The 27,218-nt window shown below is 44.7% G+C and overlaps 1 protein-coding gene across 3 annotated transcripts in view; it reads right to left on the bottom strand.

The window, feature by feature from the left end:
• LOC121558353 (galactosylgalactosylxylosylprotein 3-beta-glucuronosyltransferase 1) overlaps window positions 1-27,218 on the bottom strand; it is a 114,255-nt gene that overhangs the window by 42,569 nt on the left and 44,468 nt on the right. The gene's annotated exons all lie outside the window — the stretch shown is intronic.

Raw genomic sequence — 27,218 nt, 5'->3', positions numbered from 1 at the left:
TGGATATTGGCTTTGTTCTAATTTGAAGTGGAGTGCTGATTGTCAACCAACTTCCATGTCACGGTTTCGGCCGAGGCTGCTCCTCCTCCTTGTTCGGGCAGGCTTCGGCGGTCGTCGTCTCCGGAGTACTAGCTGCCACCGTTCTTTGTTTTCTATGTTTGATTGGTTTGGTCTGTTTAGTACACCTGTTCATGTTTAGTGTTGATTATGTGTCCTATAAGTTCTCGTGGTTTCTGTCTTGTGTTGTGTGTAATTGTTTTCCTGTCGCTTGGTGCAATGCTTTTGCTAGACTCTCTTTGTTTTACCGTCGCACTATTGTTCGTGCGCAGTTCGGTTTGGGAGTACTTTACGCACTGTGGCGTATGTTTCGCCTCCGGGTTGTTTGACCCGTGTTATGATTTTGGATTTTCTAGTAAAGTCTGGATTAACTGAGCTCCTGTGTCCTGCTATTGATTCGCACCACATCCGCACCAGAGTTCGTGACATTCCATTAATTTATTTATTGGATAAATCATTTATTTGTTTGTTTCACCAAGGACAGGACAACATAATCACTACGGGACGTTTACAGGACAAACCCACAGAAAAAGCCAAGCCATCCAAACAGAAATCAGAAGTTATTCAGACTATTATCTATAAATAGCGCTTCCTCTGAGTGTCGCCCCTGGGGAGCGACATTTGAAGATGTCAATTTCTGAAAAACAAGACAAACACACCAGCTGCACTTCTGCCCGATTCTCTGCAATTTCTTCACACGCAAGGGATGCTACCCATCCCTTTTCATTATTAATGAGAGCTGCTCTGTATTTTATGACAGCCACAGTATTATATCTGCTGTGTTTGTCCGGAGGCAGTCACTGCCACAGAGGACGGCTGAATGATGCCGCATGTGAAAAATAAGGGTGGCTGAAAACCAACACAATTACAGCTTATTGACAAGACAAACAACAGAGGCTGTGTAATGACATGCTGTTGTTATAACCCTGATCTAAATCCAATAAGAGGGAGATTACTTATACTAACCCAAATGATCTCAACCATGACCGAAATATGATTTTTTAAATCCAGCTAGCTAATTCCCAAACACGTTGCTTGACTCAAGGTCCTCCAATGGCAGGAGAACAACATACACTGTTACTACTCACTGATGTATACTATTTCCCATTCAAATTCTGATACTCATAAATACAACATTGATAACACAGCACTCAGTGAATTAACAAAGATGCTGAATCAAGTCAATATAGTCATCTTTGTGGCTTTCCTAAGCTTATTCAAAACGTGGTGAACAGTGACAACCTGGTGGTGGTACTCCCACTATGGTCCTGTTCACCTCAGCTGACCACTCTGACCACTCTCTCTGTCCCTCCAGTCTCCCTGCTGACAGAGACAAATGGGGACTCTGCTTGAACTGCGGTGAGGGGGGGGTGAATCAACACCCTATCGCTCCATAACCCCACCACCACACCCCCTCTCCCCCAGCTCTCTCCCAGCCAACCCCAACCCTCCTCCTCCCCCCCACTGACACCACTGTCAAACCAGTAAGGTAACAGAGCCTGCTCGGGAAGGGGATGAAGAAGACTGACACCCATGGTGACCCCTGAACTTTTTGTTTATAGGCCTAATTCCAAACATTGATGATATCAGTGGCCAACTCAGATGACAGAAAAATAATGAGACTCAATAGGCGTAGCCCTATTTGATAGAACATTCTAAATATGTCTCTTCTGCAAAACCATTATGATCCACCGGGATCTGTAAGCTTGTTTTTGCTTTGCGACAAAAGCTGTAATTATGGAGAAAAAAATCCACGACTTCAAACACAGTCTGGAAGTGTAGCTGGTATTAGCCCATGGGGTCCACTCCATTTGAATTCAGACTCTACCTGATGTGGCTGCAGGGAGCGGTCTAGAGGACAAAGCACACCAGACCTTTCTGGCCCTGGGTAAAATGAACACCAATCGCACAGAACTCTGGGACGGAACACTGTGTGATCCTGCACACAGGTCTGTCTCAAACAGTTACTTCCTCTCACCATCACCATGGTAACCACTTTTACCTTTGATGGGCATGGTCTCTGGAGGTTTTTGGAGGATTTCCTAAGTCCCTGTCTTCAGAATGTGCACACAGATAATCCTGCCCTTCTCAAAGCTGCTCATGCTGATCGAACCTGGCTCTGTATGGAACAGTCACACAAGCCTTGTAAGGCATACGGACACACTTAATGTCATCGGCTTTCATAGGAGAGACCCTATGGACCAGATTGCATATTGTAGGAGTTTATTCAGTGAGTGGAAAATTCATCGGTGAGGAATAACAAAGGCTGACGTCTATTGAATCTCTGATGCAGGGGTAAAGTGATGCCTGTCATTCAAGTGAATTTGGTTGTGTTTGTAATGAAAGATAATTAATCACGCCTTTGAGCACCGGCTCTATTATTAATTCAGGCGTGCCCATGCTGAGTAAATGCTTCTTTATTCTCTCATAAGTGGTCGATATTAATAATGCACAAAGGGCCAAGTTCAGCATCAGTCTTTGCAAAGTTATTGCGTTTGCAAAACGAAAAGATTTCGTTAGATAGAATATGAGCCATCTCTTTCTCCTCTCCCCTGCCTGAAAGGGAAAGGCGGTGTGGTGTGGATCTGACCGATCTTCTGATGTGAGGATCTCAACCATCAGTGGTAATTGGAGGTGCTGTGGGCTTGGGTTTCTGTGGTAGGGACAGATGTAGGATCTTAATTGGATCATCCTGTTGCAGGATAACTTTTTCTGCTGTATCAAACTGGCTCAAATTAAGATCCTACATCTGTAATTGGAGGTGCTGTGGGCTTGGGTTTCTGTGGTAGGGAGGGAGGTAGTGGCTTGATCGATCCTTAGGACGGCTGAGGGTAGGCACCAGGCAGCTCGTCCTCTATCTGACAGCTTTTTGTGGAGGTTAGGAGAGAGGCTCCAGCGTTGCTGTCCTCTCACACACACTGGACAATCATCCAAGTTGAGGGTTGCCTCTGCTCAGAGCCTGAGCTACACACGGACCCATCCAATTAAATTAAATCATAATTACAGTAACCATTTAGTTGGATGGAAGCAGGTTCTAATTATCTCCACTACTGTCATTTAAAGATGCTTTTAATTATTACTTGTAAATTATACGACTTCAATCACGTTAGTGCCTCACTTGAAATGTCTATGGTTTATAACGTAATGACATAATCCTGATGAAATTTTAGGAATGTTAAGTGTATGAAGCAAGACTGTTTGTACACCATCTCCCAATGAAGATATATTTCTGCTCTACATGACAGTTTAAAGAGTGATCACGCTGTGTATCCTTTCTTCATTAAGGCTGTGGTGAACGGCCTCTTGTGCGTTCTTTGCCTTGTTTATGATTTACCGTAGTGGGATCCCTGATGAGACCAGACCAGCCGTGGTTGCCATGGTGACATGTTAACTCTCCCTTTCGTCTTTACGCTGTCATTGTGAATGTTTCTCAGCCAGAGGTTTAACCACAACAACCATTTACCCTCTAACTGATTGTCTTCATCATCACCGGACCTCCCATGTTAGCTTGTGACAGATAGGAAAGGCAGAGGGTAACAGCACTGTTTTCATGTGTGAAAATGGCTCTAATCTCTGAGGAGTCTCTTTCCCTGGCACCTCAAAACCATTTGGTTTTGAGATGGCCGGTGATTGCTTACAGGCACAGATGATCTCACCTTATGCACTGTGGAGAATTGGAACAGTGAGGATCTGATTGATGGCAGACTCATTCAGAGAACGAGCACATTTGTCATTTATGGCCACTATGTAAAAGAAAAACAACATGTACTAAACGACTAAAGTCTAGTTTCCCTACCATGCCTTGGGCTGTGTTACTCATATACAGCACAATAAAGCATCTGTATAGAATACAAAATCATATCATGGAGAACTATGAATTGGAGGAACGATACTAAACGTGAATACTAAACGTCCAATGCATGCCCCTTGTGCCCCTCGTGCACATTCATATCGATGCCCATACTCATACTCAAAGGACAGTGGAAGCGACTTGGTTTGTCTGATGATATTTCCTCCACTTTATCAACACTTGTCAATGTTGTTGGGTCCAGCCCTATGACCACTAATATGTGAAAATGAATCAATTTATCTGCTGCTGACCATGCCAGAATCTCCTCAAAAACCCGGATTAGAGAGAGGCTGCTATTAAACCTCCCTAGCTGTGGGCACAGCGATAGCAGGCAGGGAGAGAGGCAGGCAAGCAGCGAGGCAGGCAGGGAGGGAGAGAGAGAGGCAGGTAGGCAGGCAGGCAGGGAGGGAGGGCCTTGTATTAGCGACACCAAACACGCTCCCTTCAGGAGGTTGGCAAGTAGTCAGGCCATGGCTCTAACCAACTCCCCTCCCCTGCTCTCCTCTCTCACCCAGTCCTCCTCAGAGAGGGCTCAGGTTCTGCCAAAGACAGAGGACAGGAGAAGGTTGTGGCCTTACAGCAATCCCCTCTCCCCACACACACGCACACACGCACACACACACACACACACACACACACACACACACACACACACCTTCCTCGTCTCCTCTTCTGTAAAAAGATAGGCTATAGATATAGAAATCCAAGTCCAAGGCAGAACAGTAGAGTGGTACAATAGAGCGGTAGACAGGATCCTACTGCAGATCCTCCCTAGTGTGTAAATTAATACTGGCCCCTGGATGTACTGTAAGCAGTGCTTACTTTAGGAAGAAGGTGCACTACTCTTGAATATTATACAAAATGAATACATTAACAGTAACGCCCAACAAAATATCTGCTAATTACATAAATAGCAACAGTCTCAAGTATGTGCGTTAAGTTTGCACAGCAGCACAATGACCCTTAATTATTTCACCCTTTGGTGCGGCAGATTTAATTTCTCTATAAAACCAAAGACTGTCATCAATGTTTTCAGTGCCATTAAAGTAATAACCCTCTCAATCCCAAAGTGAAGTAAAGTAAAGTGGTTCCCTAAGAGCACTTCCTCAGGATGCCTAACTCCAGAGAGGGAGGGACGGTATTGTCATTGCCTTTACAGTAGCAGACTGGCAGGGCACTGCAGAGCCAGAGCCCGACCTTTCAGTCTATCCCTTTTATCTGCTACAGCTGTCACTCAACCTCTCAGGTTCATTCTGTAGTTGCAAGGGGTTCAATTAATCCTGGCAAAATGGGAGGACGGCTCATTTTCACGCTTGGTGAGTAGGTTACAGCTCTTCTGGTTACTTGGCTGTTTTCCCTCTGCATGTTTGTCCCAAGGCGCTATGCAGCCAGAATAGCAAGAGCCTTCAGCAGCATCGTCACCAGCCACTTTTAGAGGGTCTCAGAAGGTGATGACATGCTCTGGGATTCGATTTTAGTCCCCTGCCTGTCCGGAATGTTTATGAGGGGACCATTATTTTCTTCAATAATAGACCTTTGGGAACAAGGGGAAATGGTGTTGTGAAATTGAGAGCTCACCTTGAAATATTTATCACTTTATCGTCCGTAATTGGTCCTTCAAAGCACAACATTCAATTATCATTTGAGGTAGCAGGCCTCTCCTGAACAATTACAGTTGAAGTCGGAAGTTTACATACACCTTAGCCAAATACATTTAAACTCTGTTTTCCACAATTCCTGACATTTAATCCTAGTAAAAAAAAGTCTTAGGTCAGTTAGGATCACCACTTTATTTAAAGAATGTGAAATGTCAGAATAATAGTAGAGAGAATGATTTATTTCAGCTTTTCTTTCTTTCATCACATTCCCAGTGGGTCAGACGTTTACATACACTCAATTAGTATTTGGTAGCATTGCCTTTAAGTTGTTTAACTTGGGTCAAACGTTTCGGGTAGTCTTCCACAAGCTTCCCACAATAGGTTGGGTGAATTTTGGCCCATTCCTCCTGACAGAGCTGGTGTAACTGAGTCAGGTTTGTAGGCCTCCTTGCTCGCACACGCTTTTTCAGTTCTGCCCACACATTTTCTACAGGATTGAGGTCAGGGCTTTGTGATGGCCACTCCAGACTTTGTTGTCCTTAAGCCATTTTGCCACAGCTTTGGAAGTATGCTTGGGGTCATTGTCCATTTCGAAGACCCATTTGCGACCAAGCTTTAACTTCCTGACTGATGTCTTGAGATGTTGCTTCAATATATCCACATAATTTTCTTTCCTCATGATGCCATCTATTTTGTGAAGTGCACCAGTCCCTCCTGCAGCAAAGCACCCCCACAGCATGATGCTGCCACCCCCATGCTTCACGGTTGGGATGGTGTTCTTCGGCTTGCAAGCGACCCCCTTTTTCCTCCAAACATAACAATGGTCATTATGGCCAAACAGTTCTATTTTTGTTTCATCAGACCAGAGGACATTTCTCCAAAAAGTACGATCTTTGTCCCCATGTGCAGTTTTGGAGCAGTGGCTTCTTCCTTGCTGAGCGGCCTTTCAGGTTATGTTGATATAGGACTCGTTTTACTGTGGATATAGATACTTTTGTACCTGTTTCCTCCAGCATCTTCACAAGGTCCTTTACTGTTGTTCTGGGATTGATTTGCACTTTTCGCACCAATGTACGTTCATCTCTAGGAGACTGAACGCGTCTCCTTCCTGAGCGGTATGACGGCTGCGTGGTCCCATGGTGTATATACTTGCGTACTATTGTTTGTACAGATGAATGTGGTACCTTCAGGCGTTTGGAAATTGCTCCCAAGGATGAACCAGACTTGTGGAGGTCTACAATTTTTTTTCTGAGGTCTTGGCTGATTTATTTTGATTTTCCCATGATGTCAAGCAAAGAGGCTCTGAGTTTGAAGGTAGGCCTTGAAATACATCCACAGGTACAACTCCAATTGACTCAAATGATGTCAATTAGCCTATCAGAAGCTTATAAAGCCATGACATCATTTTTCCAAGCTGTTTAAAGGCATAGTCAATTTAGTGTATGTAAACTTCTGACCCACTGGAATTGTGATACAGTGAATTATAAGTAAAATAATCTGTGTGTAAACAACTGTTGGAAAAATGACTTGTGTCATGCACAAAGTAGATGTCCTAACCGACTTGCCAAAACTATAGTTTGTTAACAAGAAATTTGTGGAGTGGTTGAAAAATGAGTTTTAATGACTCCAACCTAAATGTATGTAAACTTCCGACTTCAACTGTATGTACTATTATTTGTTGAGAGAGTTTGTGGTTGACAGCACATAATTTACTGTCATGCAAAATAAAGGAAAGTGAAAAGGGGATACCTAGTCAGTTGTACAACTGAATGCATTCAACTGAAATGTGTCTACCGCATTTAAATACATAGCCATTGGCCAAAACCACACTCAGTTTGAAGCAACAGAAGACCAGTAATGTCTCTGTTTGACATGGATTATGACTTGGGTTGACTTCATTGTCTTAAAGTACATTTCCTTTATAGCTATAGTATTCAAAACTTAATGGAAGCTTCCCACCCGCAACGCTCACCACCTACACATCACTCCCTGGCAATCTGACAAATATGTCCAGGAAAGAGCTGTTTTAACTCTGTTCTTCTCCCATTAGAATCACCACAGCCCTTACTCAATTGGATGTTTGACTTTCTTCTAGGAGCTCCTTTTTATTTTTTTATGATATTTATAGAATCGCATTGGGAAAAGTATTTCTGAGATGGTGTGGATTAACGAGGTGCAGGCTTGTAAATGATTTCCTGATGATTTCTCTAACGTGCATAAATGTGGTTAGTGTGTACAGTCCAGTTAGCACATTACATTATGTCAGTGAACACATCCCAAAGCAACGTGACCTCTAATCACGTATCATATTACACGTTTCATTCCACAGCTGTGAACCAACGGCAATCTGGGCACGTCTGCGGCTCCAGTCAACCACAACAATGAGAAAATCCCTTTACATGCTCCAACAATCGAATTCAATGTGAGTTGAAATGATTTGCTGCCTCTCCCGGAGGTACCCCACTGGACGCCTTAAAAGGTAATATACCTTCTGCCACAGAGTGCAATCACACGGTTCACACCTCGACTCTGGATAATTAGAAGGGGAAATGAGAGGAGCTGCACTCGCCGTAAAACAGAGGCTTAAGTAATCTCCCTGAGATGATAGACCTTATGAGGAACACTGTGCGTCCTTGTTGGATCAGTGGTCTAGCATACCGTGAACATCCTGCCAGTGTTGGGATAAAGACGTGGTTAGTGGTTCCCTCTCGGCAGTAGTTGACAAGCTGTGCTGCTTTAAAAATATTACTAAAAAGACTCCTACACCAGTTTTAAATATAACAGAGAGGCTTTATGTAAGGATGAGTAACATGACAGCTACTAACATCAGGGTATTTTAGGATATAGTAATACTCTTCTTTCAGACTCATGTTAAAAACAACGTCCATTTGATTTACAATGAAACAGACACAGCGTCCTCTTTTGAAGTTGGTATATGGAAACTTGAGTGTACTGTGCGAGTGTACGAGTGGACATACTGCACTTTTCTTTGTCCCCGTCATCCCCCCACAGACTGCTAGTGTGCTGGCCCGGAACAATACTGGCTTGGCATGACTGCAGTGGGCGTAGAAACTAAAGTCACAGCGAAGTGGGAGTTGCCCACACAATTAATCTTGATTTAATACAGCGGATACACAGGAAGGACAAATCATTGACTGAGGAAATTTAAAAAATCACTGTCGGCAGAAAAGAGAGGGGGAAAACCATTGGGTTTGATAAATTAGAGGACTCGGAGTGAGGATAAATATTCAACCAATAGCTGAATCGACACAGTCTATTGACTGAACTTGATCATTTATTTTACCCTGATTCCTTTAGGACCTTGTCCTCCATCTGTCCCTCAGGCTCTATTTCTCCCGTCTGTCTGCTGGTCTGTCTCTTCTGTTTATCTCTTGGAGCCTCTCAACAGTCCATTTATCCTAATCAGGCTCCTGCCTCGTCTCCAGTCCACCCTTCCGATAGCATTAACATGGGTGTTATTGTCAGGGCCTGGAACTCTGCACTCGTGCCATGGACACCCAGGCTCAAAGTGATCAGGCTCAGTAGAAAAGCTCATTTTTTGGGCTCCAAATGATCATCCCTGTGCCAGCTCCCTGGAGAGCCTTTGGAAATGAGTCTGTGTCTGTTTCTTGGTCCCTCTCTCTCTCCTTGTTACAGCAGAGCACTGATGTTTTAGTTTAGCTGTTCAAGAGAAGCCTCCCTCTGACAAGACTAGCAGGTTGAGCTTTTCTGCCTTTGAGCAGAACCACAGTCTAATTGCCATCAGTTTGTGTGTGTGAGAGCGAGAGAGAGAGAGAGCGAAAGAGAGAGAGAGAGAGAAAGAGAGACACCCTAATGAAGGAGAGAAGTGCGCACGTAGCAGATCACGTTACTGACACACTGAGGGAGAATGGTGGCTAATTGCTGAATGGAGGAAAAAATGCTACTGCTGAGAAAGTTTCGATTTTTTTAATGAAGCAATGGACTGCAGATGTTATAAAGAGTATAATAATTTGGTGGGTGCTTATATTTGTCCTGCTTCATGGAAATGTGTTTTTCACATATCCCAACTCCCCCTGAGATAGATCACAGCCAGTTAGCATTAAGTGCCTTGCCCAAGGGCACATCAACAGATTTCTTCACCTCAAACTAGCGACCTTAGGCATCCAACGCTCTAACTGCTTGGCTACCTGCCGCCCACTGCCTAGCCTACTAATCATTGATGTGCGACCACAAGATGATTATCTGACTGAATCCATGGACCTAGCTAAACTGCAAAAAATAAGTATGTGAAATATGCTCCCGAGTGGTCCAGTGGTCTAAGGCACTCAAGTGTGCCACTTGAGATCCTGGTTCGAATCCAGGCTCTGTCGTAGCCGGCCGCGACCAGGAGACCCATGGGGCAGCGTACAATTGGCCCAGCGTCGTCCAGGGTAGGGGAGGGATTGGCCAGCAGGGATGTAGCTCAGTTGGTAGAGCATGGCATTTGCAACGCCAGGGTTGTGGGTTCGATTCCCACGGGGGCCAGTATGAAAAATAAAAAATAATGTATGTACTCAGTAACTGTAAGTCGCTCTGGATAAGAGCGTCTGCTAAATGACTAAAATGTAAATATACTGTACATGTTCACCTGTGTGTGTATTTAATAGGATATAGAGAGTGCAGGTGATTCACGCTGTTTGTATGTATTGGGGGTTGCCCCTGTCACAGGGAGACAGCATGTTCACTGAAGCTCTCTGTTGACACTCAACCATGTGTTACATTCGCTCAAGGCAAAAAAATAGGGACTTCCTGGAATGAGTGATGGGATGTCGGTAGATATGTGGGCAAGCACTCTCCACACACTGTTAGAGAATGGATGCCCTTCCTGCCACTGGCGCACATTGACATGAGGACACGGCTGCCTCCAGCACGCTTCTTTATCAGCTCACCTAGGGATTGCAACACACACACGCACACACACACATACTCTCCCCACCATTTTGTGCCCCATTAACCTCCCTGTGCTCATAACAGTGGATGTTGTGTGCAGGGTACCCCTCACCTCGGCTGAGGTATTTATCTGCAGGTAAGCAGTGCACACCTCCTAATGTGATACCGCAACACCTCCCTGCAAGGCACACTTAAGCCTGCCAAGCTCCCTGATTCAAGGGTAGAGAGAGGTGCGGGAGCATCGCCATGCAAGGCAGAGATCCGTGGAAATGTGTGCTGTATCTCTCTGCTGTTTTCAAATGTGTTTGTCTGCTTGATTTAGAATGTGTTTGTCTGCTTGATTTGAATGTGTTTGTCTGCTTGATTTAGAATGTTTGTCTGCTTGATTTCAATGTGTTTGTCTGCTTGATTTAGAATGTGTTTGTCTGCTCAATTTGAATGTGTTTGTCTGCTTGATTTCAATGTGTTTGTCTGCTTGATTTAGAATGTGTTTGCTCGATTTCAATGTGTTTGTCTGCTTGATTTCAATGTTTTTGTCTGCTTGATTTAGAATGTGTTTGTCTGCTCGATTTCAATGTGTTTGTCTGCTTGATTTCAATGTGTTTGTCTGCTTGATTTCAATGTGTTTGTCTGCTTGATTTAGAATGTGTTTGTCTGCTCGATTTCAATGTTTGTCTGCTTGATTTTCAAATGTGTTCATCTGCTTGATTTACAATGTGTTTGTCTACTTGATTTAGAATGTGTTTCTTCACTTGATTTCAATGTGTTTGTCTGGTTGATTTACAATGTGTTTATTATTCATTACTGTTGTTTGTTCACCGAGAGTTGGGGAGAGGACATGAAGACGTTTGCTGTTGGGAAAGTTTCTTTGTCATACAGTAATGCACTTGGGAAAAAGATGCTCTTTGTAAACGATACTGTGATACACAAATTATTTGTATTGATATGTCAAAGTCTGACGTGTCGTCAAACTAAAAGCCAAAGCAAATTTAAGCATTATACTGATCTGAAGTTGTCAAATCCTTTAATATCCATAATCTGATTGCTTTACCATGAGTACGTGCCACAAAATGTAATTAAAACTATGAGTGAGCTTTGCAAGCTGAAGTTGGCAATAAATCCACTGTGATTATTTATTTTCTCCTCACTACCCCGAGCACACAGGAAAAATCTATAACATATGCAAACATCCAACCAAACAAGATTTGTAAATTAGACTTCATAAAGCAAACGCAGCGCTAAACCAAACAGAGAACCTCACTTGTGCGATAAGTATTAGTCCGGGAAGTTATTTTTTTTTACATATTCCGTTTCATTTTGGCATGGGCGGTTTAAGCTACCGAATGAAAGTCAGAGATTAATAATTAAGCTAACATGGTGTGTATGTGTGTGTGTTTGTGTGTGTGTGTGGGGGGGGTGGTCTCTCTCCTCATGTGTGAAGGACTCATTTGGCCCCGCCCAGGATTGCTGTTGCAGTCAGAAATATTGACGTTTCACACTTGGCCTTTTAAAACTGAGAATACTTGTACTGGGAGCACTTACCCCAGTCATCCATATAACTCATTCCTTCCTACCATGAGTTAACAGATCAACTGGGGGCCTTGATTAGAAAGGGAAATATAATGGATTTAGTTGTTTAGAAGAGGCGCAAATTAGCTGTCAAATAGCACCAGGGAGTCCAGTACTGTCACCAAGGGAAGGGATGGGAGGAATACAAAACAGCAGGAGTGAGAGGGAAAATACAGTATACACAACCACAGTACAAATGAGGGCCTCACTTTCACCATACTTTGTAACATAGCCTACAAAGAAAGAGGCAAAGGGCCCTGTCATGTTTGAATTCAGCCATCTGCCCGGTCACATTTGAGATTTAAAAAAGGTTATTCTAAGCCCTCTTCATCTATGGTTGCACATAAAATGTTTATTTTCTTATCTTTATTGTAAGATAAAAAATAACATAGGGGTAAATCCAGATGGAAACCCAAAGAGATGGGAAAAAGGTCTGTTTTAACAGGGCAACAGATGTAGCTGCAAAGTGTTTTAGGGAGCTTCAGGAGAGACATGGGCAGGCAGGCTGAGCTTTGAGTGGGAAAGAGCCTCTCTCTTTCAGCTGGCGAGACAAAGAGCCTGCGTGCACTCACACTGTTCACTGGTAATGTGGTGGAAAGAGCTCCAGGGATGTGGTGCATTCAGGCTGTGTCCTGGTTACGCTATGTGCTGGTGATGGTGCTACACTTCAGTCTCCAGGCCCTGGGCCTTTGTATGTGGCTGAAGGGAGAGAGGGAGGCCATGCATGATAGCAGGTTCTTTCTTATTTCCTGGCTCCTTCCTAAAGATAGTTACATAAGTGTTGAGAATGGACTCAATCCTGTTTACTAGGCTTAATGATTTTCATATTCTGTCTGCTAGAGATAAGAATAGAGGTTTGTACAAAGTTTTTTCAAAAGGCCCTTGGTGATTCAGTGCCATAGATTTTTCTGAAGAAGACTATCCACACGTAATTACCGTACCTGTATACCTTTTTGAGTCAATACATTATGAATTCTTTAAGAACGCTTGAAGGTGAAAATGAAGGTCAAACTTTGGTTCTAAATGTCCCTTCTGGAACCATCTATTAACATTTCAGCACACTTCCAACAATATAATTTATTACATCTATTGAAACCTCCACTTTATATGGAGCTTAGAATTAAATCAGTTCTCTCCTCCTTGCAGTTTGCAATGTGGAACACGATTTGTGTCGACACGAGTCTCCACAGCCTACTTCAGCCACATCTGCCTCACTCTCACCACGAGGCATTTAAGTGGCAATTTGGGCCTTATTGAACTCTGCTAAAAGCACAGAGAGCAATTTGTCATGCATTTCATTGCCCGAGACAAAGGTTCAGAGGTAATATCGGACGTTTTATGAACTGTGAGAAATATGGGACTGGGGGCAGCGTGTGGGGTTCAAGTGTAAAGGTTTGCCCGTTTCAGCCAAACTAGGATTTTCCCCTTCGCTACCCTCCATCCTCCAGCTGGGCTTGGTCATCATTTTTCACTGAGGCCACCAGGCCTGAAAAGGATATCTGGCTTTGATTAATGTAACAGGGGCCTCCCAACTTACTCTGTGATCCATCAGGGCTGATAGGTGTACAGTACTGAACCCCACAATGGCATCAGGGACAGCAGACTCTGTCTCGGAGTCTCAGGAGACACCATGAGGACAGACCACCTGCTCTCTCATGTAAGCTCACCCTGTATGGTGGTAGACACAGGCATGTTGAAAGATGGAGAACACTGTCTGTACTGTAGAGCCATTTGAGCAAGCCTAATGCAGCAGAATACTGTGTCCTCATGGGAGGCAAATGTGTAAACTCTGCTTTGCTCCCTCTGTGAGTGATAGAGCTAGACACAGCAGTCTCAGCTCAAATTGTGCATGTGTCTCACCTTCAGGGAATTACTGCACAAGCTGTAAATGTGATTTGGATTCATCCTTAATAATCTACACAAAGCATGGAAATCCCATAGAAAAAAGTACATTAAAAGTGTCATTAATTTGCTCCAGCTTGTTATTCTTCCCCAGAAGCCCGCAAACATGTGAAATAAAGGATTAAAATGGAGGGCTCTTGTTTTTTTTAACATTCTAAATGCCGAATTCCCAGGCAGTCAATGCATCCTCACTGGGCAGCTCACAGCTCATCACTAAGCTAAGGATCCTGGGACTAAACACCTCCCTCTGCAACTGGATACTGGACATCGTGACGGGCCGCCCCCAGGTGGTAAGGGTAGGTGACAACACATCTGCCACGCTGATCCTCAGCACGGGGGCCCCTCAAGGGTGCGTGCTCAGTCCCCTCCTGTACTCCCTGTTCACCCATGACTGCATGGCCAGGCACGACTCCAACACCTTCATTAAGTTTGCCGACGACACAACAGTGGTAGGCCTGATCACAGACAACGATGAGACAGCCTATAGGGAGGAGGTCAGAGACCTGGCCGTGTGGTGCCAGGATAACAACCTCTCCCTCAACGTGATCAAGACAAAGGAGATGATTGTGGACTACAGGAAAAAAAAGAGGACTGAGCACACCCCCATTCTCATCGACGGGGCTGCAGTGGAACAGGTTGAGAGCTTAAAGTTCCTTGGTGTCCACATCACCAACGAACTATCATGGTCCAAAAACACCAAGACAGTCATGAAGAGGGCACGACAAAGCCTATTCCCTCTCAGGAGACTGAAAACATTTGGCATGGGTCCTCAGATCCTCAAAAAGTTCTACAGCTGCACCATTGAGAGCACTGGTTGCATCACTGTATGGCAACTGCTCGGCCTCCGACCGCAAGGCACTACAGAGGGTAGTACGTACGGCCCAGTACATCACTGGGGCCAAGCTTCCTGCCATCCAGGACCTCTATACCAGGCGGTGTCAGAGGAAGGCCCTACAAATTGTCAAAGACTCCAGCCACCCTAGTCATAGACTGTTCTATCTGCTACTGCACGGCAAGCAGTACCGGAGCGCCAAGTCTAGGTCCAAAAGGCTTCTCAACAGCTTCTACCCCCAAGCCATAAGACTCCTGAAAAGCTAATCATGGCTACCCGGACAATTTGCACTGCCCCCCCACCCCCACCCCGTCCCCCTTTTTTAATCTGCTGCTACTCTGTTTATTATTTATGCATAGTCACTTTAACTCTACCCACATGTACATATTACGTCAATTACCTCGACTTGCACATTGACTCTGTACCGGTACCCCCTGTATATAGCCTCCCTACTGTTATTTTATTTGACTGCTGCTCTTTAGTTATTTGCAGATTTTTTTTTTGCTTAACACTTTTTATTTGTTTTACTTTGCATTGTTGGTTAAGAGCTTGTAAGTAAGCATTTCACTGTAATGTCTACACCTGTTGTATTTGGCGCATGTGGCAAATAAATTTTGATTTGATTTGATTTGATTTAGCTACACCTTAACCCGATCAATCGCTTTCCTTTCCCCCTCAATCGAGACGGAGATACCATCTCCATCCATCTCCCAAATGAGACAGTGGAATAGGGCCTGTCTGTCTCTCAGTCTTGACATTGAACCATCCTTTACAGGCCTGCAGAGAAAGGTCTATCTCGTAGAGGAGCCAAAACACATGAGGTGCATTAGACAGCCTCTCCATCCTCATCACAGCTGAGCATTAGTTCCAGATACCCTCATCTCTCCTTTTTCTTCAGGCCTTTCTAGCAGTTCAGTTAGGTGTGATAGAAAGTACACGTATCCTCTCTCTCCTCTCCACTTATCCTGACAGCTGAACGCTGGTCAGAGTCCACCCTAAACACAAGGTCATTTCAATTACATCATGCCGTCCTGTGTATGATCCTCTGTGAACCAGTAGCCAAGCTGAAGCTTTACAGCTGACAGATTGTATCTGTGGATTCACCTTGGGCCTTAAGGCAGAAAAAGAGCAGAGTTGTAGGTCAGGATCATGGTTACGGCTACGTACGGTCAGGCAAGGCTTGGTGAAGATGTAGGCTGGTACCCTGGGGATGAAGAGCTGTAGTGGTGGGCTTGCTTGACAGGCAGATCTCATGTTTTTTAGGACACAGACATCATGTGCTGCTTTTCTCATCCTTGAGAGCTTACTTAAGTTAGCTTTGTGTTTAGGTTCAACTGCATGGTGGTGGTTCTTTTTGGAATAATTTCTGCTATTTAAAACACACACACACAAACCTCTATGAACCCTCCATATGTGTGTATGTTAATCTGAGGAGAAAAATAACTTTAATCTTTGTTTCTACACCCTGTTCTTTTGTATTGTCAGGGTTTATTCATGAATTATCCTGGATCTGCTGACACGTCTGTCAAATCAAATCAAAGTTTATTGGCCGCATACACAGATTTGCAGATGTTATCGCAGGTGCAGCGAAATGCTTATGTTTTTAGCTCCAAAAGTGCAGTAATAATATCTAGCAATACAAAACAATATGCACATAATCCCAAAAAGTAAAAAGAAGGAAATTAGAACGAGCAATGTCAGAGTCCAGAAAGTATTCACACCTCTTGACTTTTTCCACATTCTGTTGTGTTACAGCCTGAATTTAAAATGGAATCAATTGAGATTTTGTGTCACTGATCTACACACAATTCCCCATAATGTCAAAGTGGAATTATGTTTTTAGAAATGTTTACAAATTAATTACAAATTAAAAGCTAAAATGTCTTGAGACAATAAGTATTCAATCCTTTTGTTATGGCAATCCTAAATAAATTCAGGAGTAAAAATGTGCTTAACAAGTCACATAATAAGTTGCATGGACTCACTCTGTGTGCAATAATAGTGTTTAACATGATTTTTAAATGACTACCCCATCTCTGTACCCCACACATACAATTATCTGTTAGGTCCCTAAGTCGAGCAGTGAATTTCAAGCACAGATTCAACCACGAAGACGAGAGAGGTTTTCCTATGTTTTGCAAAGAAAGGCACCTATTGGTATATGAAAAAAAAGGCAGACATTGAATATCCCTTTGATCATGGTGAAGTTATTAATTTTACACTTTTGGATGGTGTATTAATACACCCAGTCACTACAAAGACACAGGCGCCCTTCCTAAATCAGTTGCCGTAGAGGAAGGAAACCGCTCAGGGATTTCTTTAAAACAGTTTCAGAGTTTAATGGCTGTGATAGGAGAAAACTGAGGATGGATCAACAACATTGTAGTTACTCCACAATACTAACATAAATGACAGAGTGAAAAGAAGGAAGCCTGTACAGAATACAAATATTCCAAACATGCATCCTGTTTGCAACAAGGCACTAAAGTAAAACTGCAAAAAATGTGGCAAAGAAATTAACTTTTTGTTCTGAATTCAACATGTTATGTTTGGGGCAAATCCAACACAACACATCACTGAGTACCACTCTTAATATTTTCAAGAATGGTGGTGGCTGCATCATGTTATGGGTATGCTTGTCATCGGCAAGGACTAGAGAGTTTTTCGGGATAAAAATACATGGAATAAAGCTAAGCACAGGCAAAATCCTAGAGAAAAACCTGGTTCAGTCTGCTTTCCAACAGACACTGGGAGACAAATTCACCTTTCAGTACGACAATAACCTAAAACACAAGGCCAAATATACACTGGAGTTGCTTACCAAGATGTCATTGAATGTTCCATAGTGGTCTAGTTACAGTTTTGACTTAAATCGGCATGAAGATCTATGGCAAGACTTGAAAATGGCTATATAGCAATGATCAACAAACTACTTGACAGAGCTTGAAGAATAAAAAAAATTAAAATGTGTAAATATTGTACAATCCAGGTGTGCAAAGGTCTTAGAGACTTACCCAGAAAGACTCACAGCTGTAACTACTGCCAAAGGTGATGTATTGTCATGATATTTTCCATTAATTAAAAAATTATTACAAATGTCTTCCACTTTGACATTACAGAGTATTTTGTGTAGATCTTTAACAAAAAATGACAAATAAATCAATTTTAACTCATAAGAGTCGAAGCCCTGTCTAAGCCAGGGGAGGGGGTTTATACTAAGCTATATGGAATTGTTTTAAGAAGGTCATACCAAGAATCATCTTGCTATTTGATTTTGAATATTAAGACCCCTTGACGTATCAAAAATATATTAAAAAATGATATGATGAACAATTATTTTTGGCCTTACTGCTATTAGCCCATACAAACACATTGAATAACATAGTCACTACATAGAACAACAGATAGTCCCCCCAAAAAATAATCAAAAGGAAGTTTGTTCTGAAGTGTCTGTCCTATATCTGAGAGATATAAGAACACCAAGGTAACCTTCCTAAATTACTACCGCCTCGTAGCACTCCCGTCCATAGCCATGAAGTGCTTTGAAAGGCTGGTCAAGGCTCACATCAACACCATTATCCCAGAAATACTAGACTCACTACAATTCGCATACTGCCCCAACAGATCCACAGATGACACAATCTCCATTGCACTCCACACTGCCCTTTCCCACCTGGGTAAAAAGGAACACCTACGTGAGAATGCTGTTCGTTGACTAAAGCTCAGCATTCAACATCATAGTGCCCTCAAAGCTCATCACTAAGCTAAGGACCCTGGGACTAAACACCTCTCTTTGCAACTGGATCCTGGACTTCCAGACGGGCCGCCCCCAGGTGGTAAGGGTAGGCAACAACACATCTGCCACGCTGATCCTCAACACAGGGGCCCCTCAGGGGTGTGTGCTTAGTCCCCTCCTGTACTCCCTGTTCACCCACGACTGTGTGGCCACGCACGTCTCCAACACCATCATTAAGTTTAGGCTGTCTCACCGACAACGAAGAGACGGCCTACAGGGAGGAGGTCAGAGACCTGGCATGGGTCCTCAGATCCTCAAAAGGTTCTACAGCTGCACCATCGAGAGCACCCTGATTGATTGCATCACCGCTTGGTATGGCTACCATTCGGCATCCGACCGCAAGGCTCTACAGAGGGTAGTGTGTATGGCATAGTACATCACTGGGGCCAAGCTTCCTGCCATCCAGGACCTCTATACCAGGCGGTGTCAGAGGAAGGCCCTAAAAATCATCAAAGATTCCAGCCACCCTAGTCATAGACTGTTCTCCCTGCTACCGCACGGCAAGCAGTACCGGAGCGCCAAGTCTAGGTCCTTAACAGCTTCTACCCCCAAACCATAAGACTGCTAAACAGTTAATCAAATGGCTACCCAGACTATTTGCATTGACCCCCTTTTTTACACTGCTGCTACTCGCTGTTTATTATCTATGCATAGTCACTTTACCCCTACCTACATGTACATATTGCCTCAATTTACCTTGACCAACCTCTAGCCCCGCACATTGACTCGGTACTGGTACCCCTGTATACAGCCTTCTTATTGTTATTTTATTGTATTGCTTTTTTTCGTACTTTTGTTTCTTTTATTTTGTATACATTTTTTTAACCAAATATTTTCTTACTTACTTTTTTAATTTTAATTTTGCATTGTTGGTTAAGGACTTGTAAGTAAGCATTTCATGGTAAGGTCTACACCTGTTGTATTCGGCGCATGTGACAAATAACATTTGATTTGATTTTTGATTTGATATAAGTAAGATCAGGAAACATTCTACATATATGTAACCTCTTATTTCTTGGTACTAAACAGTCTCCATATATACTTCCATTCATTTTGTCAACTGGGGGACCTTCAGACGAGTGAGGTCTGTGGGCGTTCTAAAGCAAAACACCCAACATGTACAGTACCAGTCAAAAGTGTGGACAAACCTACTCATTCAAGGGTTTTTCTCTATTTTTACCATTTTCTACATTGTAGAATAATCACAACTATGAAATAACACATATGGAATCATGTAGTAACCAAAAAAGTGTTAAACAAACAAAATATATTTTATATTTTATATTCTTCAAAGTAGCCACCCTTTGCCTTGATGTCATCTTTGCACACTCTTGGCATTCTCTCAACCAGCTTCATGAGGAATGCTTTTCCAACAGTCTTGAAGGAGTTCCCACATATGCCTAGCACATGTTGGTTGCTTTTACTTCAATCTGCGGTCCAACTCATCCCAAACCATCTCAATTGGGTTGAGGTCGGGTATTTGTGGAGGCCAGGTCATCTGATGCAGCACTCCATCACTCTCCTTGGTCAAATAGCCCTTACACAGTCTGGAAGTGTGTTTTGGTCATTGTCCTGTTGAAAAACAAATTATAGTCCCACTAAGCGCAAACCAGATGGGATGGCGTATCGCTGCAGAATGCTGTGGTAGCCATGCTGGTTAAGTGTGCCTTGAATTCTAAATAAATCACAGACAGTGTCACCAGCAAAGCACCCCCACACCATAACACCTCCTCCTCCATGCTTCACGGTGGGAACCACACATGCGGATATCATCCGTTCACCTACTCTGCATCTCACAAAGACACGGCGGTTGGAACCAAAAATCTGAAATTTGGACTCATCAGACCAAAGGACACATTTCCACCGGTCTAATGTCCATTGCTCGTGTTTCTTGGCCCAAGCAAGTCTCTTCTTCTTATTGGTGTCCTTTAGTAGTGGTTTCCTTGCAGCAATTCGACCATGAAGGCCTGATTCACACGGTCTCCTCTGAACAGTTGATGTTGAGCTGTGTCTGTTACTTGAACTCTGTGAAGCATTTATTTGGGCTGCAATATCTGAGGCTGGTAACTCTAATGAACGTATCCTCTGCAGCAGAGGTAACTCTGGGTCTTCCTTTCCTGTGGCGGTCCTCATGAGAGCCAGTTTCATCATAGCGCTTGATGGTTTTTGCGACTGCACTTGAAGAAACTTTCAAAGATTATGAAGTATTCCGGATTGACTGACCTTCATGTCTTAAAGTAATGATGGACTGTCGTTTCTCTTTGCTTATTTGAGCTGTTCTTGCCTTAATATGGACTTGGTCTTTTACCAAATAGGGCTGTCTTCTGTATACCACCCCTGCCTTGTCACAACACAATTGATTGGCTCAAGCGCATTAAGAAGGAAAGAAATTCCACAAATTAACTTTTAACATGGCACACCTGTTAATTGAAATGCATTCCAGGTGACTACCTCGTAAAGCTGGTTGAGCAAAGCTGTCATCAAGGCAAAGGGTGGCTACTTTGAAGAATCTCAAATATAAAATATATTTTGATTTGTTTAACACTTTCTCGATTACTACATGATTCCATATGTGTTATTTCATAGTTTTGATGTCTTCACTTTTATTCTACAATGTAGAAAATAGTAAAAATAAAGAAAAACCCTGGAATGAGTAAGTGTGTCCAAACTTTTGACTGGTACTCTATGTGTTCGTGAGAGTCTCACCTTTCCACAGAGGGGTCATATTAGTGTGTAGCCCAAACTGTTCAGACAGTACAGACAAACTGTATCGACGGCTGTACCGACTTCAGACGAGTCCCAATATGCTTGTGGGGGTCGTAGAGCAAAACAGAGAACGCCATCATGGGAGTCTCATCTTTCCATAGCTTGTAGGCCAAATCAGATGATTTTGTGAGAAGACCGATTTTCGGGATGTCTCATGACCTGGCACTTTCACCTTTCACCGCAGATGCGGAAGTGCGACATAGGCGGATGCGGTGGATTGAGACGCATCCAATGCCTTTGGGTGGTGGACCATTCTTGATACTGTACACACAGGAAACTGTTGAGCGTGAAACAATGTATCAATTGTCTCAAGGCTTAAAAATCCTTCTTTAACCTGTTTCCTCCCGTTCATCTACACGGGATTGTAGTTTATTTAATAAGTAACATCAATAAGGGATTTTCATTGTGGACTCTCCGGAGTGTCCCTTCGTCCTCGGGCACCCCTGGCTGGTCGCCCACAAACCCCGGATAGACTGGTCCACGGGGCGGCTCATCCTGGAGGGAGGCTCCACCCTCGTCCTGTTCCAGTTTCCACCGACCACTCATCAGCCCAAACCACCGTCCCAGACCACCTACCAGTCTCACCTCTTCCCCAGGTCCCGCACTCCGAACCGCCTTCCGCCCTAGCGGTGGTTGCCACCGGGAGGACAGCAGCTACAGACTCCGTCACCGGCCCAGACCTGGCAGGCATTCCCCGGGAGTATTGGGATCTGGGGGAGGTGTGCCAAGAGCCTACCTCCTCACAGGCCTTACGACTGCGCTATCGATCTCCTGCCGGGCCCATGCCCACACGAGGGTGATTGTTTTCCTTGTCCCGGCCGGAGATGCTGGCCATGAGGGAGTATATCGACAAGGCACTCGTCGAAGGGTCACATCCATCCCTCAACCTCACCCGCGTGCGCAGGCTTCTTCTTCATGCGGAAAAAGGACGGTGGGCAGTGGCCGTGCATTGATTACCGGGCGCTCCATGACATCACAGTTAAGAACTGCTACCCACTCCCTCTAATGACGACGGCATTCGAGTCGTTGCAGAGGGCCGGGTTTTCACCAAGCTAGACTTACGTAATGCCTACAACCTGGTGAGGATTCGGGAGGAAGACGAGTGGAAGACGGCTTTTAACACACCCAGTGGGCATTACGAGTACCAAGTCATGCCGTTCGGTCTAGCCAACGCACCTGCAGTATTCCAGGCGTTGGTCAGTGACGTGCTCAGGGACCTCCTCGATTACAGCGTCTTCGTGTATTTGGATGACATCCTAATATTTTCGAAGGACATGCGTGAACACCAGCAGCATGTTCAGCAGGTCCTCCAACGCCTTCTCCGTCACCAGCTCTACGTCAAGGCAGAGAAGTGTGTGTTCCACACAGAGACAGTCTCCTTCCTGGGGTTCATCGTCACCCAGGGGGACCTAAGGATGGACCCAGCCAAGGTCAGCGCGGTACTGGATTGGCCTCAGACCTCATCCCTCAAGCAACTACAACAGTTTTTAGGGTTCCCTAATTTTTATAGGTGATTTATTCGCAATTTTAGCTCCCTAGCTGCTCCCCTGACAGCCCTCACCCAGACGAGCGTACGCTCCTTCCTCTGGACCCCGGAAGCGGGGAACGCATTTGATGCGCTTAAGTGGCGCTTTACATCGGCTCCGGTCCATGGGCACCCTGATCCGTCCCTGCCATTAATTGTGGAGGTGGATGCTTCAGACGGTGCGGTGGGAGCAATCCTGTCCCAGAGGTTCCTCACGGAAAGTAAGACTCACCCCTGCACGTTTTTCCAAGAGGCTCAACTCGCACCAGGCCAGGTGAGCGTTGTTCTTCACCAGGTTCCGGTTCACCATCTCAATCCGTCCGGGGTCGAAGAACCGTGGACCTGGTGGAGAGGGACGACCCCATTGTCCCTAATGCCCTGATTGCTTCCCCAGTTTTGTGGGGTATTGATAGGCTGGTCAGAGCAGTGCTTCGGCGGGAGCCCGATCCGGGCGGAGGTCCATCAGGGATGATGTACATACCCAAGGCTGCGTGCTCGCGACTACTTCAGTGGGCGCACGCGTCCGACCTCACCAGCCACCCGGGGGGCGCCAGGACATTGGAGTTTCTGTGTAGGAGGTTATGGTGGCCATCGGCTGAGGGGGATACGCGCGCCTTCGTGGCTGCTTGCCCGGTGTGCGCACGCACAAAGAGCACGTCAACGCGCGGCAGGGCTGCTCCGACCCCTGCCTATCCCCAAGCGCCCCTTGTCCCATATCTCGCTGGATTTCATTTCTGCCCTACCCCCCTCTGATGGATACACAGTCACCAGTTCTCAAAGGCTGCCCACTTCATTCCCCTTCCCAAACTCCCGTCGGCCCGGGAGATGGCTAAGTTGGTGGTGCAGCATGTTTTCCGGGTCCATGGCCTTTCCCAAGATGTGGTGTTGGATCGGGGCCCTCAGTTCGCCTCCAGTTTCTGGAAGGCGTTCGCCACCTGCCTCGGCGCCTCCGTCAGCTTGTCTTCCGGCTTCCATCCCCAGTCGAATGGGCAGACGAGCGTATAAACCAGGATCTGGAGGGGGTGCTGAGGTGCTACGCCTCCAGCAACCCAGCTACATAGAGTCAGCGACTGGCGTGGGCGGAGTACGCCCACAACACCCTTCTCTGCTCGTCCACTGGCCTGTCCCCCTTCCAGTGCCAATACGGGTACCAACCCCACCATTCCCCGAGCAAGTGGAGGAGGCGTCGGTCCCGTCGGTCCAGGCCCACATCAGTCGCTGTCGCCGCACCTGGAGGCAGGTACGTGCGGCGCTTAAGCGGGCCTCGGTCAGGTCTCAACATCAAGCCAACCGCAGGTGTCGCCCGGCCCCGGTCTCTCGGCCGGGACAGAGGGTGTGGATCTTCCCGCATGGTGGGGGTCACAGTACAGAAGGAGGTCGCAGTTCCGGAGCGACCCACTAGGTGTCATCCTCTGACAACCTTAGGCACCTCCTCACTCACAGTAGGGACTAATAATCATCCTATTGGTGTCACCTGTGTCTATCGGTTCACCTGTGTATTTATGCCCTCACTTCCCTGTGTTCCCTTGCTCAGTTTTCTCTGCTAGTTTCTCTATGTCCAGCAGTACTACTCAGTGTCTGATTGGAGATCTATATGCAGGTACTTGAGAAGTGTTCTCCCTGTTTCGTTATTTGTTTCAATCTTAGGTAGTATTTCGTATTTTGGCTGTCAGCCGGTATTTGGAGACTAATTTACTCCGCCTTTCTTTTTTTGTGATAAGTCCGTTATTTTGTATTTTGGCTTCGGGACCACCAGTAAAGATCCTTGTTTCACCATCTCTGCCTACTGCCTATTGTATATCCTGCACCGCACCTGGGCCACACCTCACCCCAACCCTTACAAATTGTCAAATGCTGGGGTTGGTTAACACTATTTCAGCGCAGACCACTTGTGTGAAACTTAGTGCCAATCCCACTTTAAAGGTAGCCAACTATTCCTCTTTATTTAAATGGCTTTAAACTGCTTAGCCTTAGCTCATTCACTCTGGCAGGATGCAGTATCTCTAACATTTCTCATTACACCACATTTTAAAAGGGAACCCGAATGCAGTAAAGTCATCCAAAGTCCCTGTGTGGGTGGTTATATTTACAATGTTACAGTACACACTCATGTCCATCCTGCTAGAGCCCAAATCTGCTTACACCGTAAGTGCGGGTAATGTTTGCTTGCCACAACATGAGAGTGATAAAACCATCAGAGGCCAGACAGCGTGTGGTGGGATGGGGACGCTATTACTCTGCTCAGTCCCACGCTCTGGGATTCAACTAATGTTTTATTGACCACAGGAGAGACAGTGTGCAGGCAGGCCATGAAAGCTTGACTGTTCGTGGTAATTGTGTAAATGTGACATGACCATTTGTGTGGGAGAAAAGGTGATCCTGACCTCTTTTCCCACCTTTCCCCTTCAACCACCCAGCAACGCCTCTCTTACACCTGTGACCTATCTCAAAGGGAGGATGGATGTGCGTAGAGACGACATGTCTACGAATTTTACCTCACAGAAAGCAGATGGGTATAGCACTTTCAATCAGCACTACAAAGAGAGAGTGACACACTCATACACAAATGAAGTCGTTGAGTTTTATAGCTATGAAAGTGGAACCACTCTCTGAAAGGTATACATTTCAAAATAATTGTGCATGAAATTCAGCTTGAAAAAAAATATGAAGCCCCCCTTGTTCTTTTTTTAATTTCATTCTCTACAGTATGAAAGATTTACCTCAAGGCAGTAGAGTAGCCGGAATTTAACTCTTAAATCAGACTGCGGTGTTGGAGATTGGACTGATCTACAGAAGGGTTTTATCCTGGGCTATAAGCAACACCCACAACATCCAGACTGAAGCAAGCAGATTGGTACAGCTGACAAGTGCTTCTGGCATCAAGCCTCACATAGTCTTGAAAACCTAACCCTAGCCAACTGACTAGGGTATGTTTTTTGCTTGACGGACTCTTTTGGAAACTTCGATAAGGTAAAAAAATTATATCCAGGGTGGGTCCTTTTCAAATAGACAACTCTCCCAACAAATCATGAGGCAGACATGCCAATACGTTGCGATTCGAAACCAAAGTTTGCAGTCAAAACGTTTGCAGTAGTTTTAGTGAAGGTAGTTGATGCAAACTAGCCACTTGCGTAATGCATCCATTAAAAATAACCTCTGGGATCTCCATCTTGCTAGCTACTATTTGGTATTTTATTCAATCGGATAAGGTAGTGACGTAAGCAGTGACGGGGTTCTTCTATGCCAAACTGACATACTATTACGTACAGACGCTGTTAAGCCGGAGAGACTAAGCCTCACACTGTTCTGTTTTATCTAGAGCACTTTGTGCATTTATAAGATTAACAATACAAATCACATGTTTACAATGATAAATGTACGGTATCCTGTAAGGTCAGATTGGTAGAAATAATACAGTTTGCATAAGGGTTGGGCTCAATTGAAATTGAAGACAGTCAATTCAGGAAGTAAACTAAAATTACAATTCAATAATAGAAAAAAGGGCATTTATTTTCAATGACTTCTCAATAAACTGAAAAGTAAAAACGATTTATTTCAAAAGTATTGACATTTTTGAATTTTAAATTAAAATCACTTCCTGAATTGACTGCATTCAATTCAAATTGAGCCACACCCTGGTTTGCATCCCTTTTCCTGATTTAGCTATTGCTGTTTCTGAATCACCGGCTGTCCAGCTGACACAACCACCTGCTGCCATGTAAAGCATTGTGGTTGTCTAGGAGATGCAGAACGAATGACATCTGGCTGCTGAACGAATTGTCCTCCACAGATTTGCATATTGAGATGCATGTTTCCCATCCCATGCTGAAACAATGCAAACAACCTTGTGATAATGTATACTGTGATGGACCTTCAATTTCACACTGTCTCGTCTCCTGACATATGTAGATAGATACATATATCTTTAGTCATGTACTGTATAGTCATACTTGGATGGGAGAACAATGATTAAAATCAACCTCCTGTTTTAGAGACATCTTACATCCCAGTAGCCACAGCTTGCCTCTTACATGTTGTTTCCCAACCCTATTTTCCTGTGCTGCTACTCCCTCACAACAACACAACCACCCAGAGACTGTCACCCTGGAAACGGGATGGATAGATCTATGGCCAGACGGCAATGCAATGCCACGGCCAAGACTCTACTCGGCCCCAACAACACCGACCGCTCCGTTCCTCTTCATCTGCACACAGTCTGCATTCACAGGTGATGCCACTCATGACTGACTCACTCCCATGTGAAGCAGCAGTAGTATGCCCCCATACACACATACTGCCCCCGTACCATCACTCCTCCCAGGCAGCCAGCCAGATGCAGCAAGGATGCCTTACAAATGATGTGAAATGTATCATAGTTTGTTCTACTCACAAAAGCTCCATCTCCCTCTCCC

Source organism: Coregonus clupeaformis, chromosome 5 (assembly GCF_020615455.1).
Source record: "Coregonus clupeaformis isolate EN_2021a chromosome 5, ASM2061545v1, whole genome shotgun sequence".
In the NCBI taxonomy this organism is placed as follows: Eukaryota; Metazoa; Chordata; class Actinopteri; order Salmoniformes; family Salmonidae; genus Coregonus; species Coregonus clupeaformis.
The sequence above is the reverse complement of the archived record's forward strand: the minus strand, read 5'-3'. Positions and strand labels throughout refer to the sequence as shown.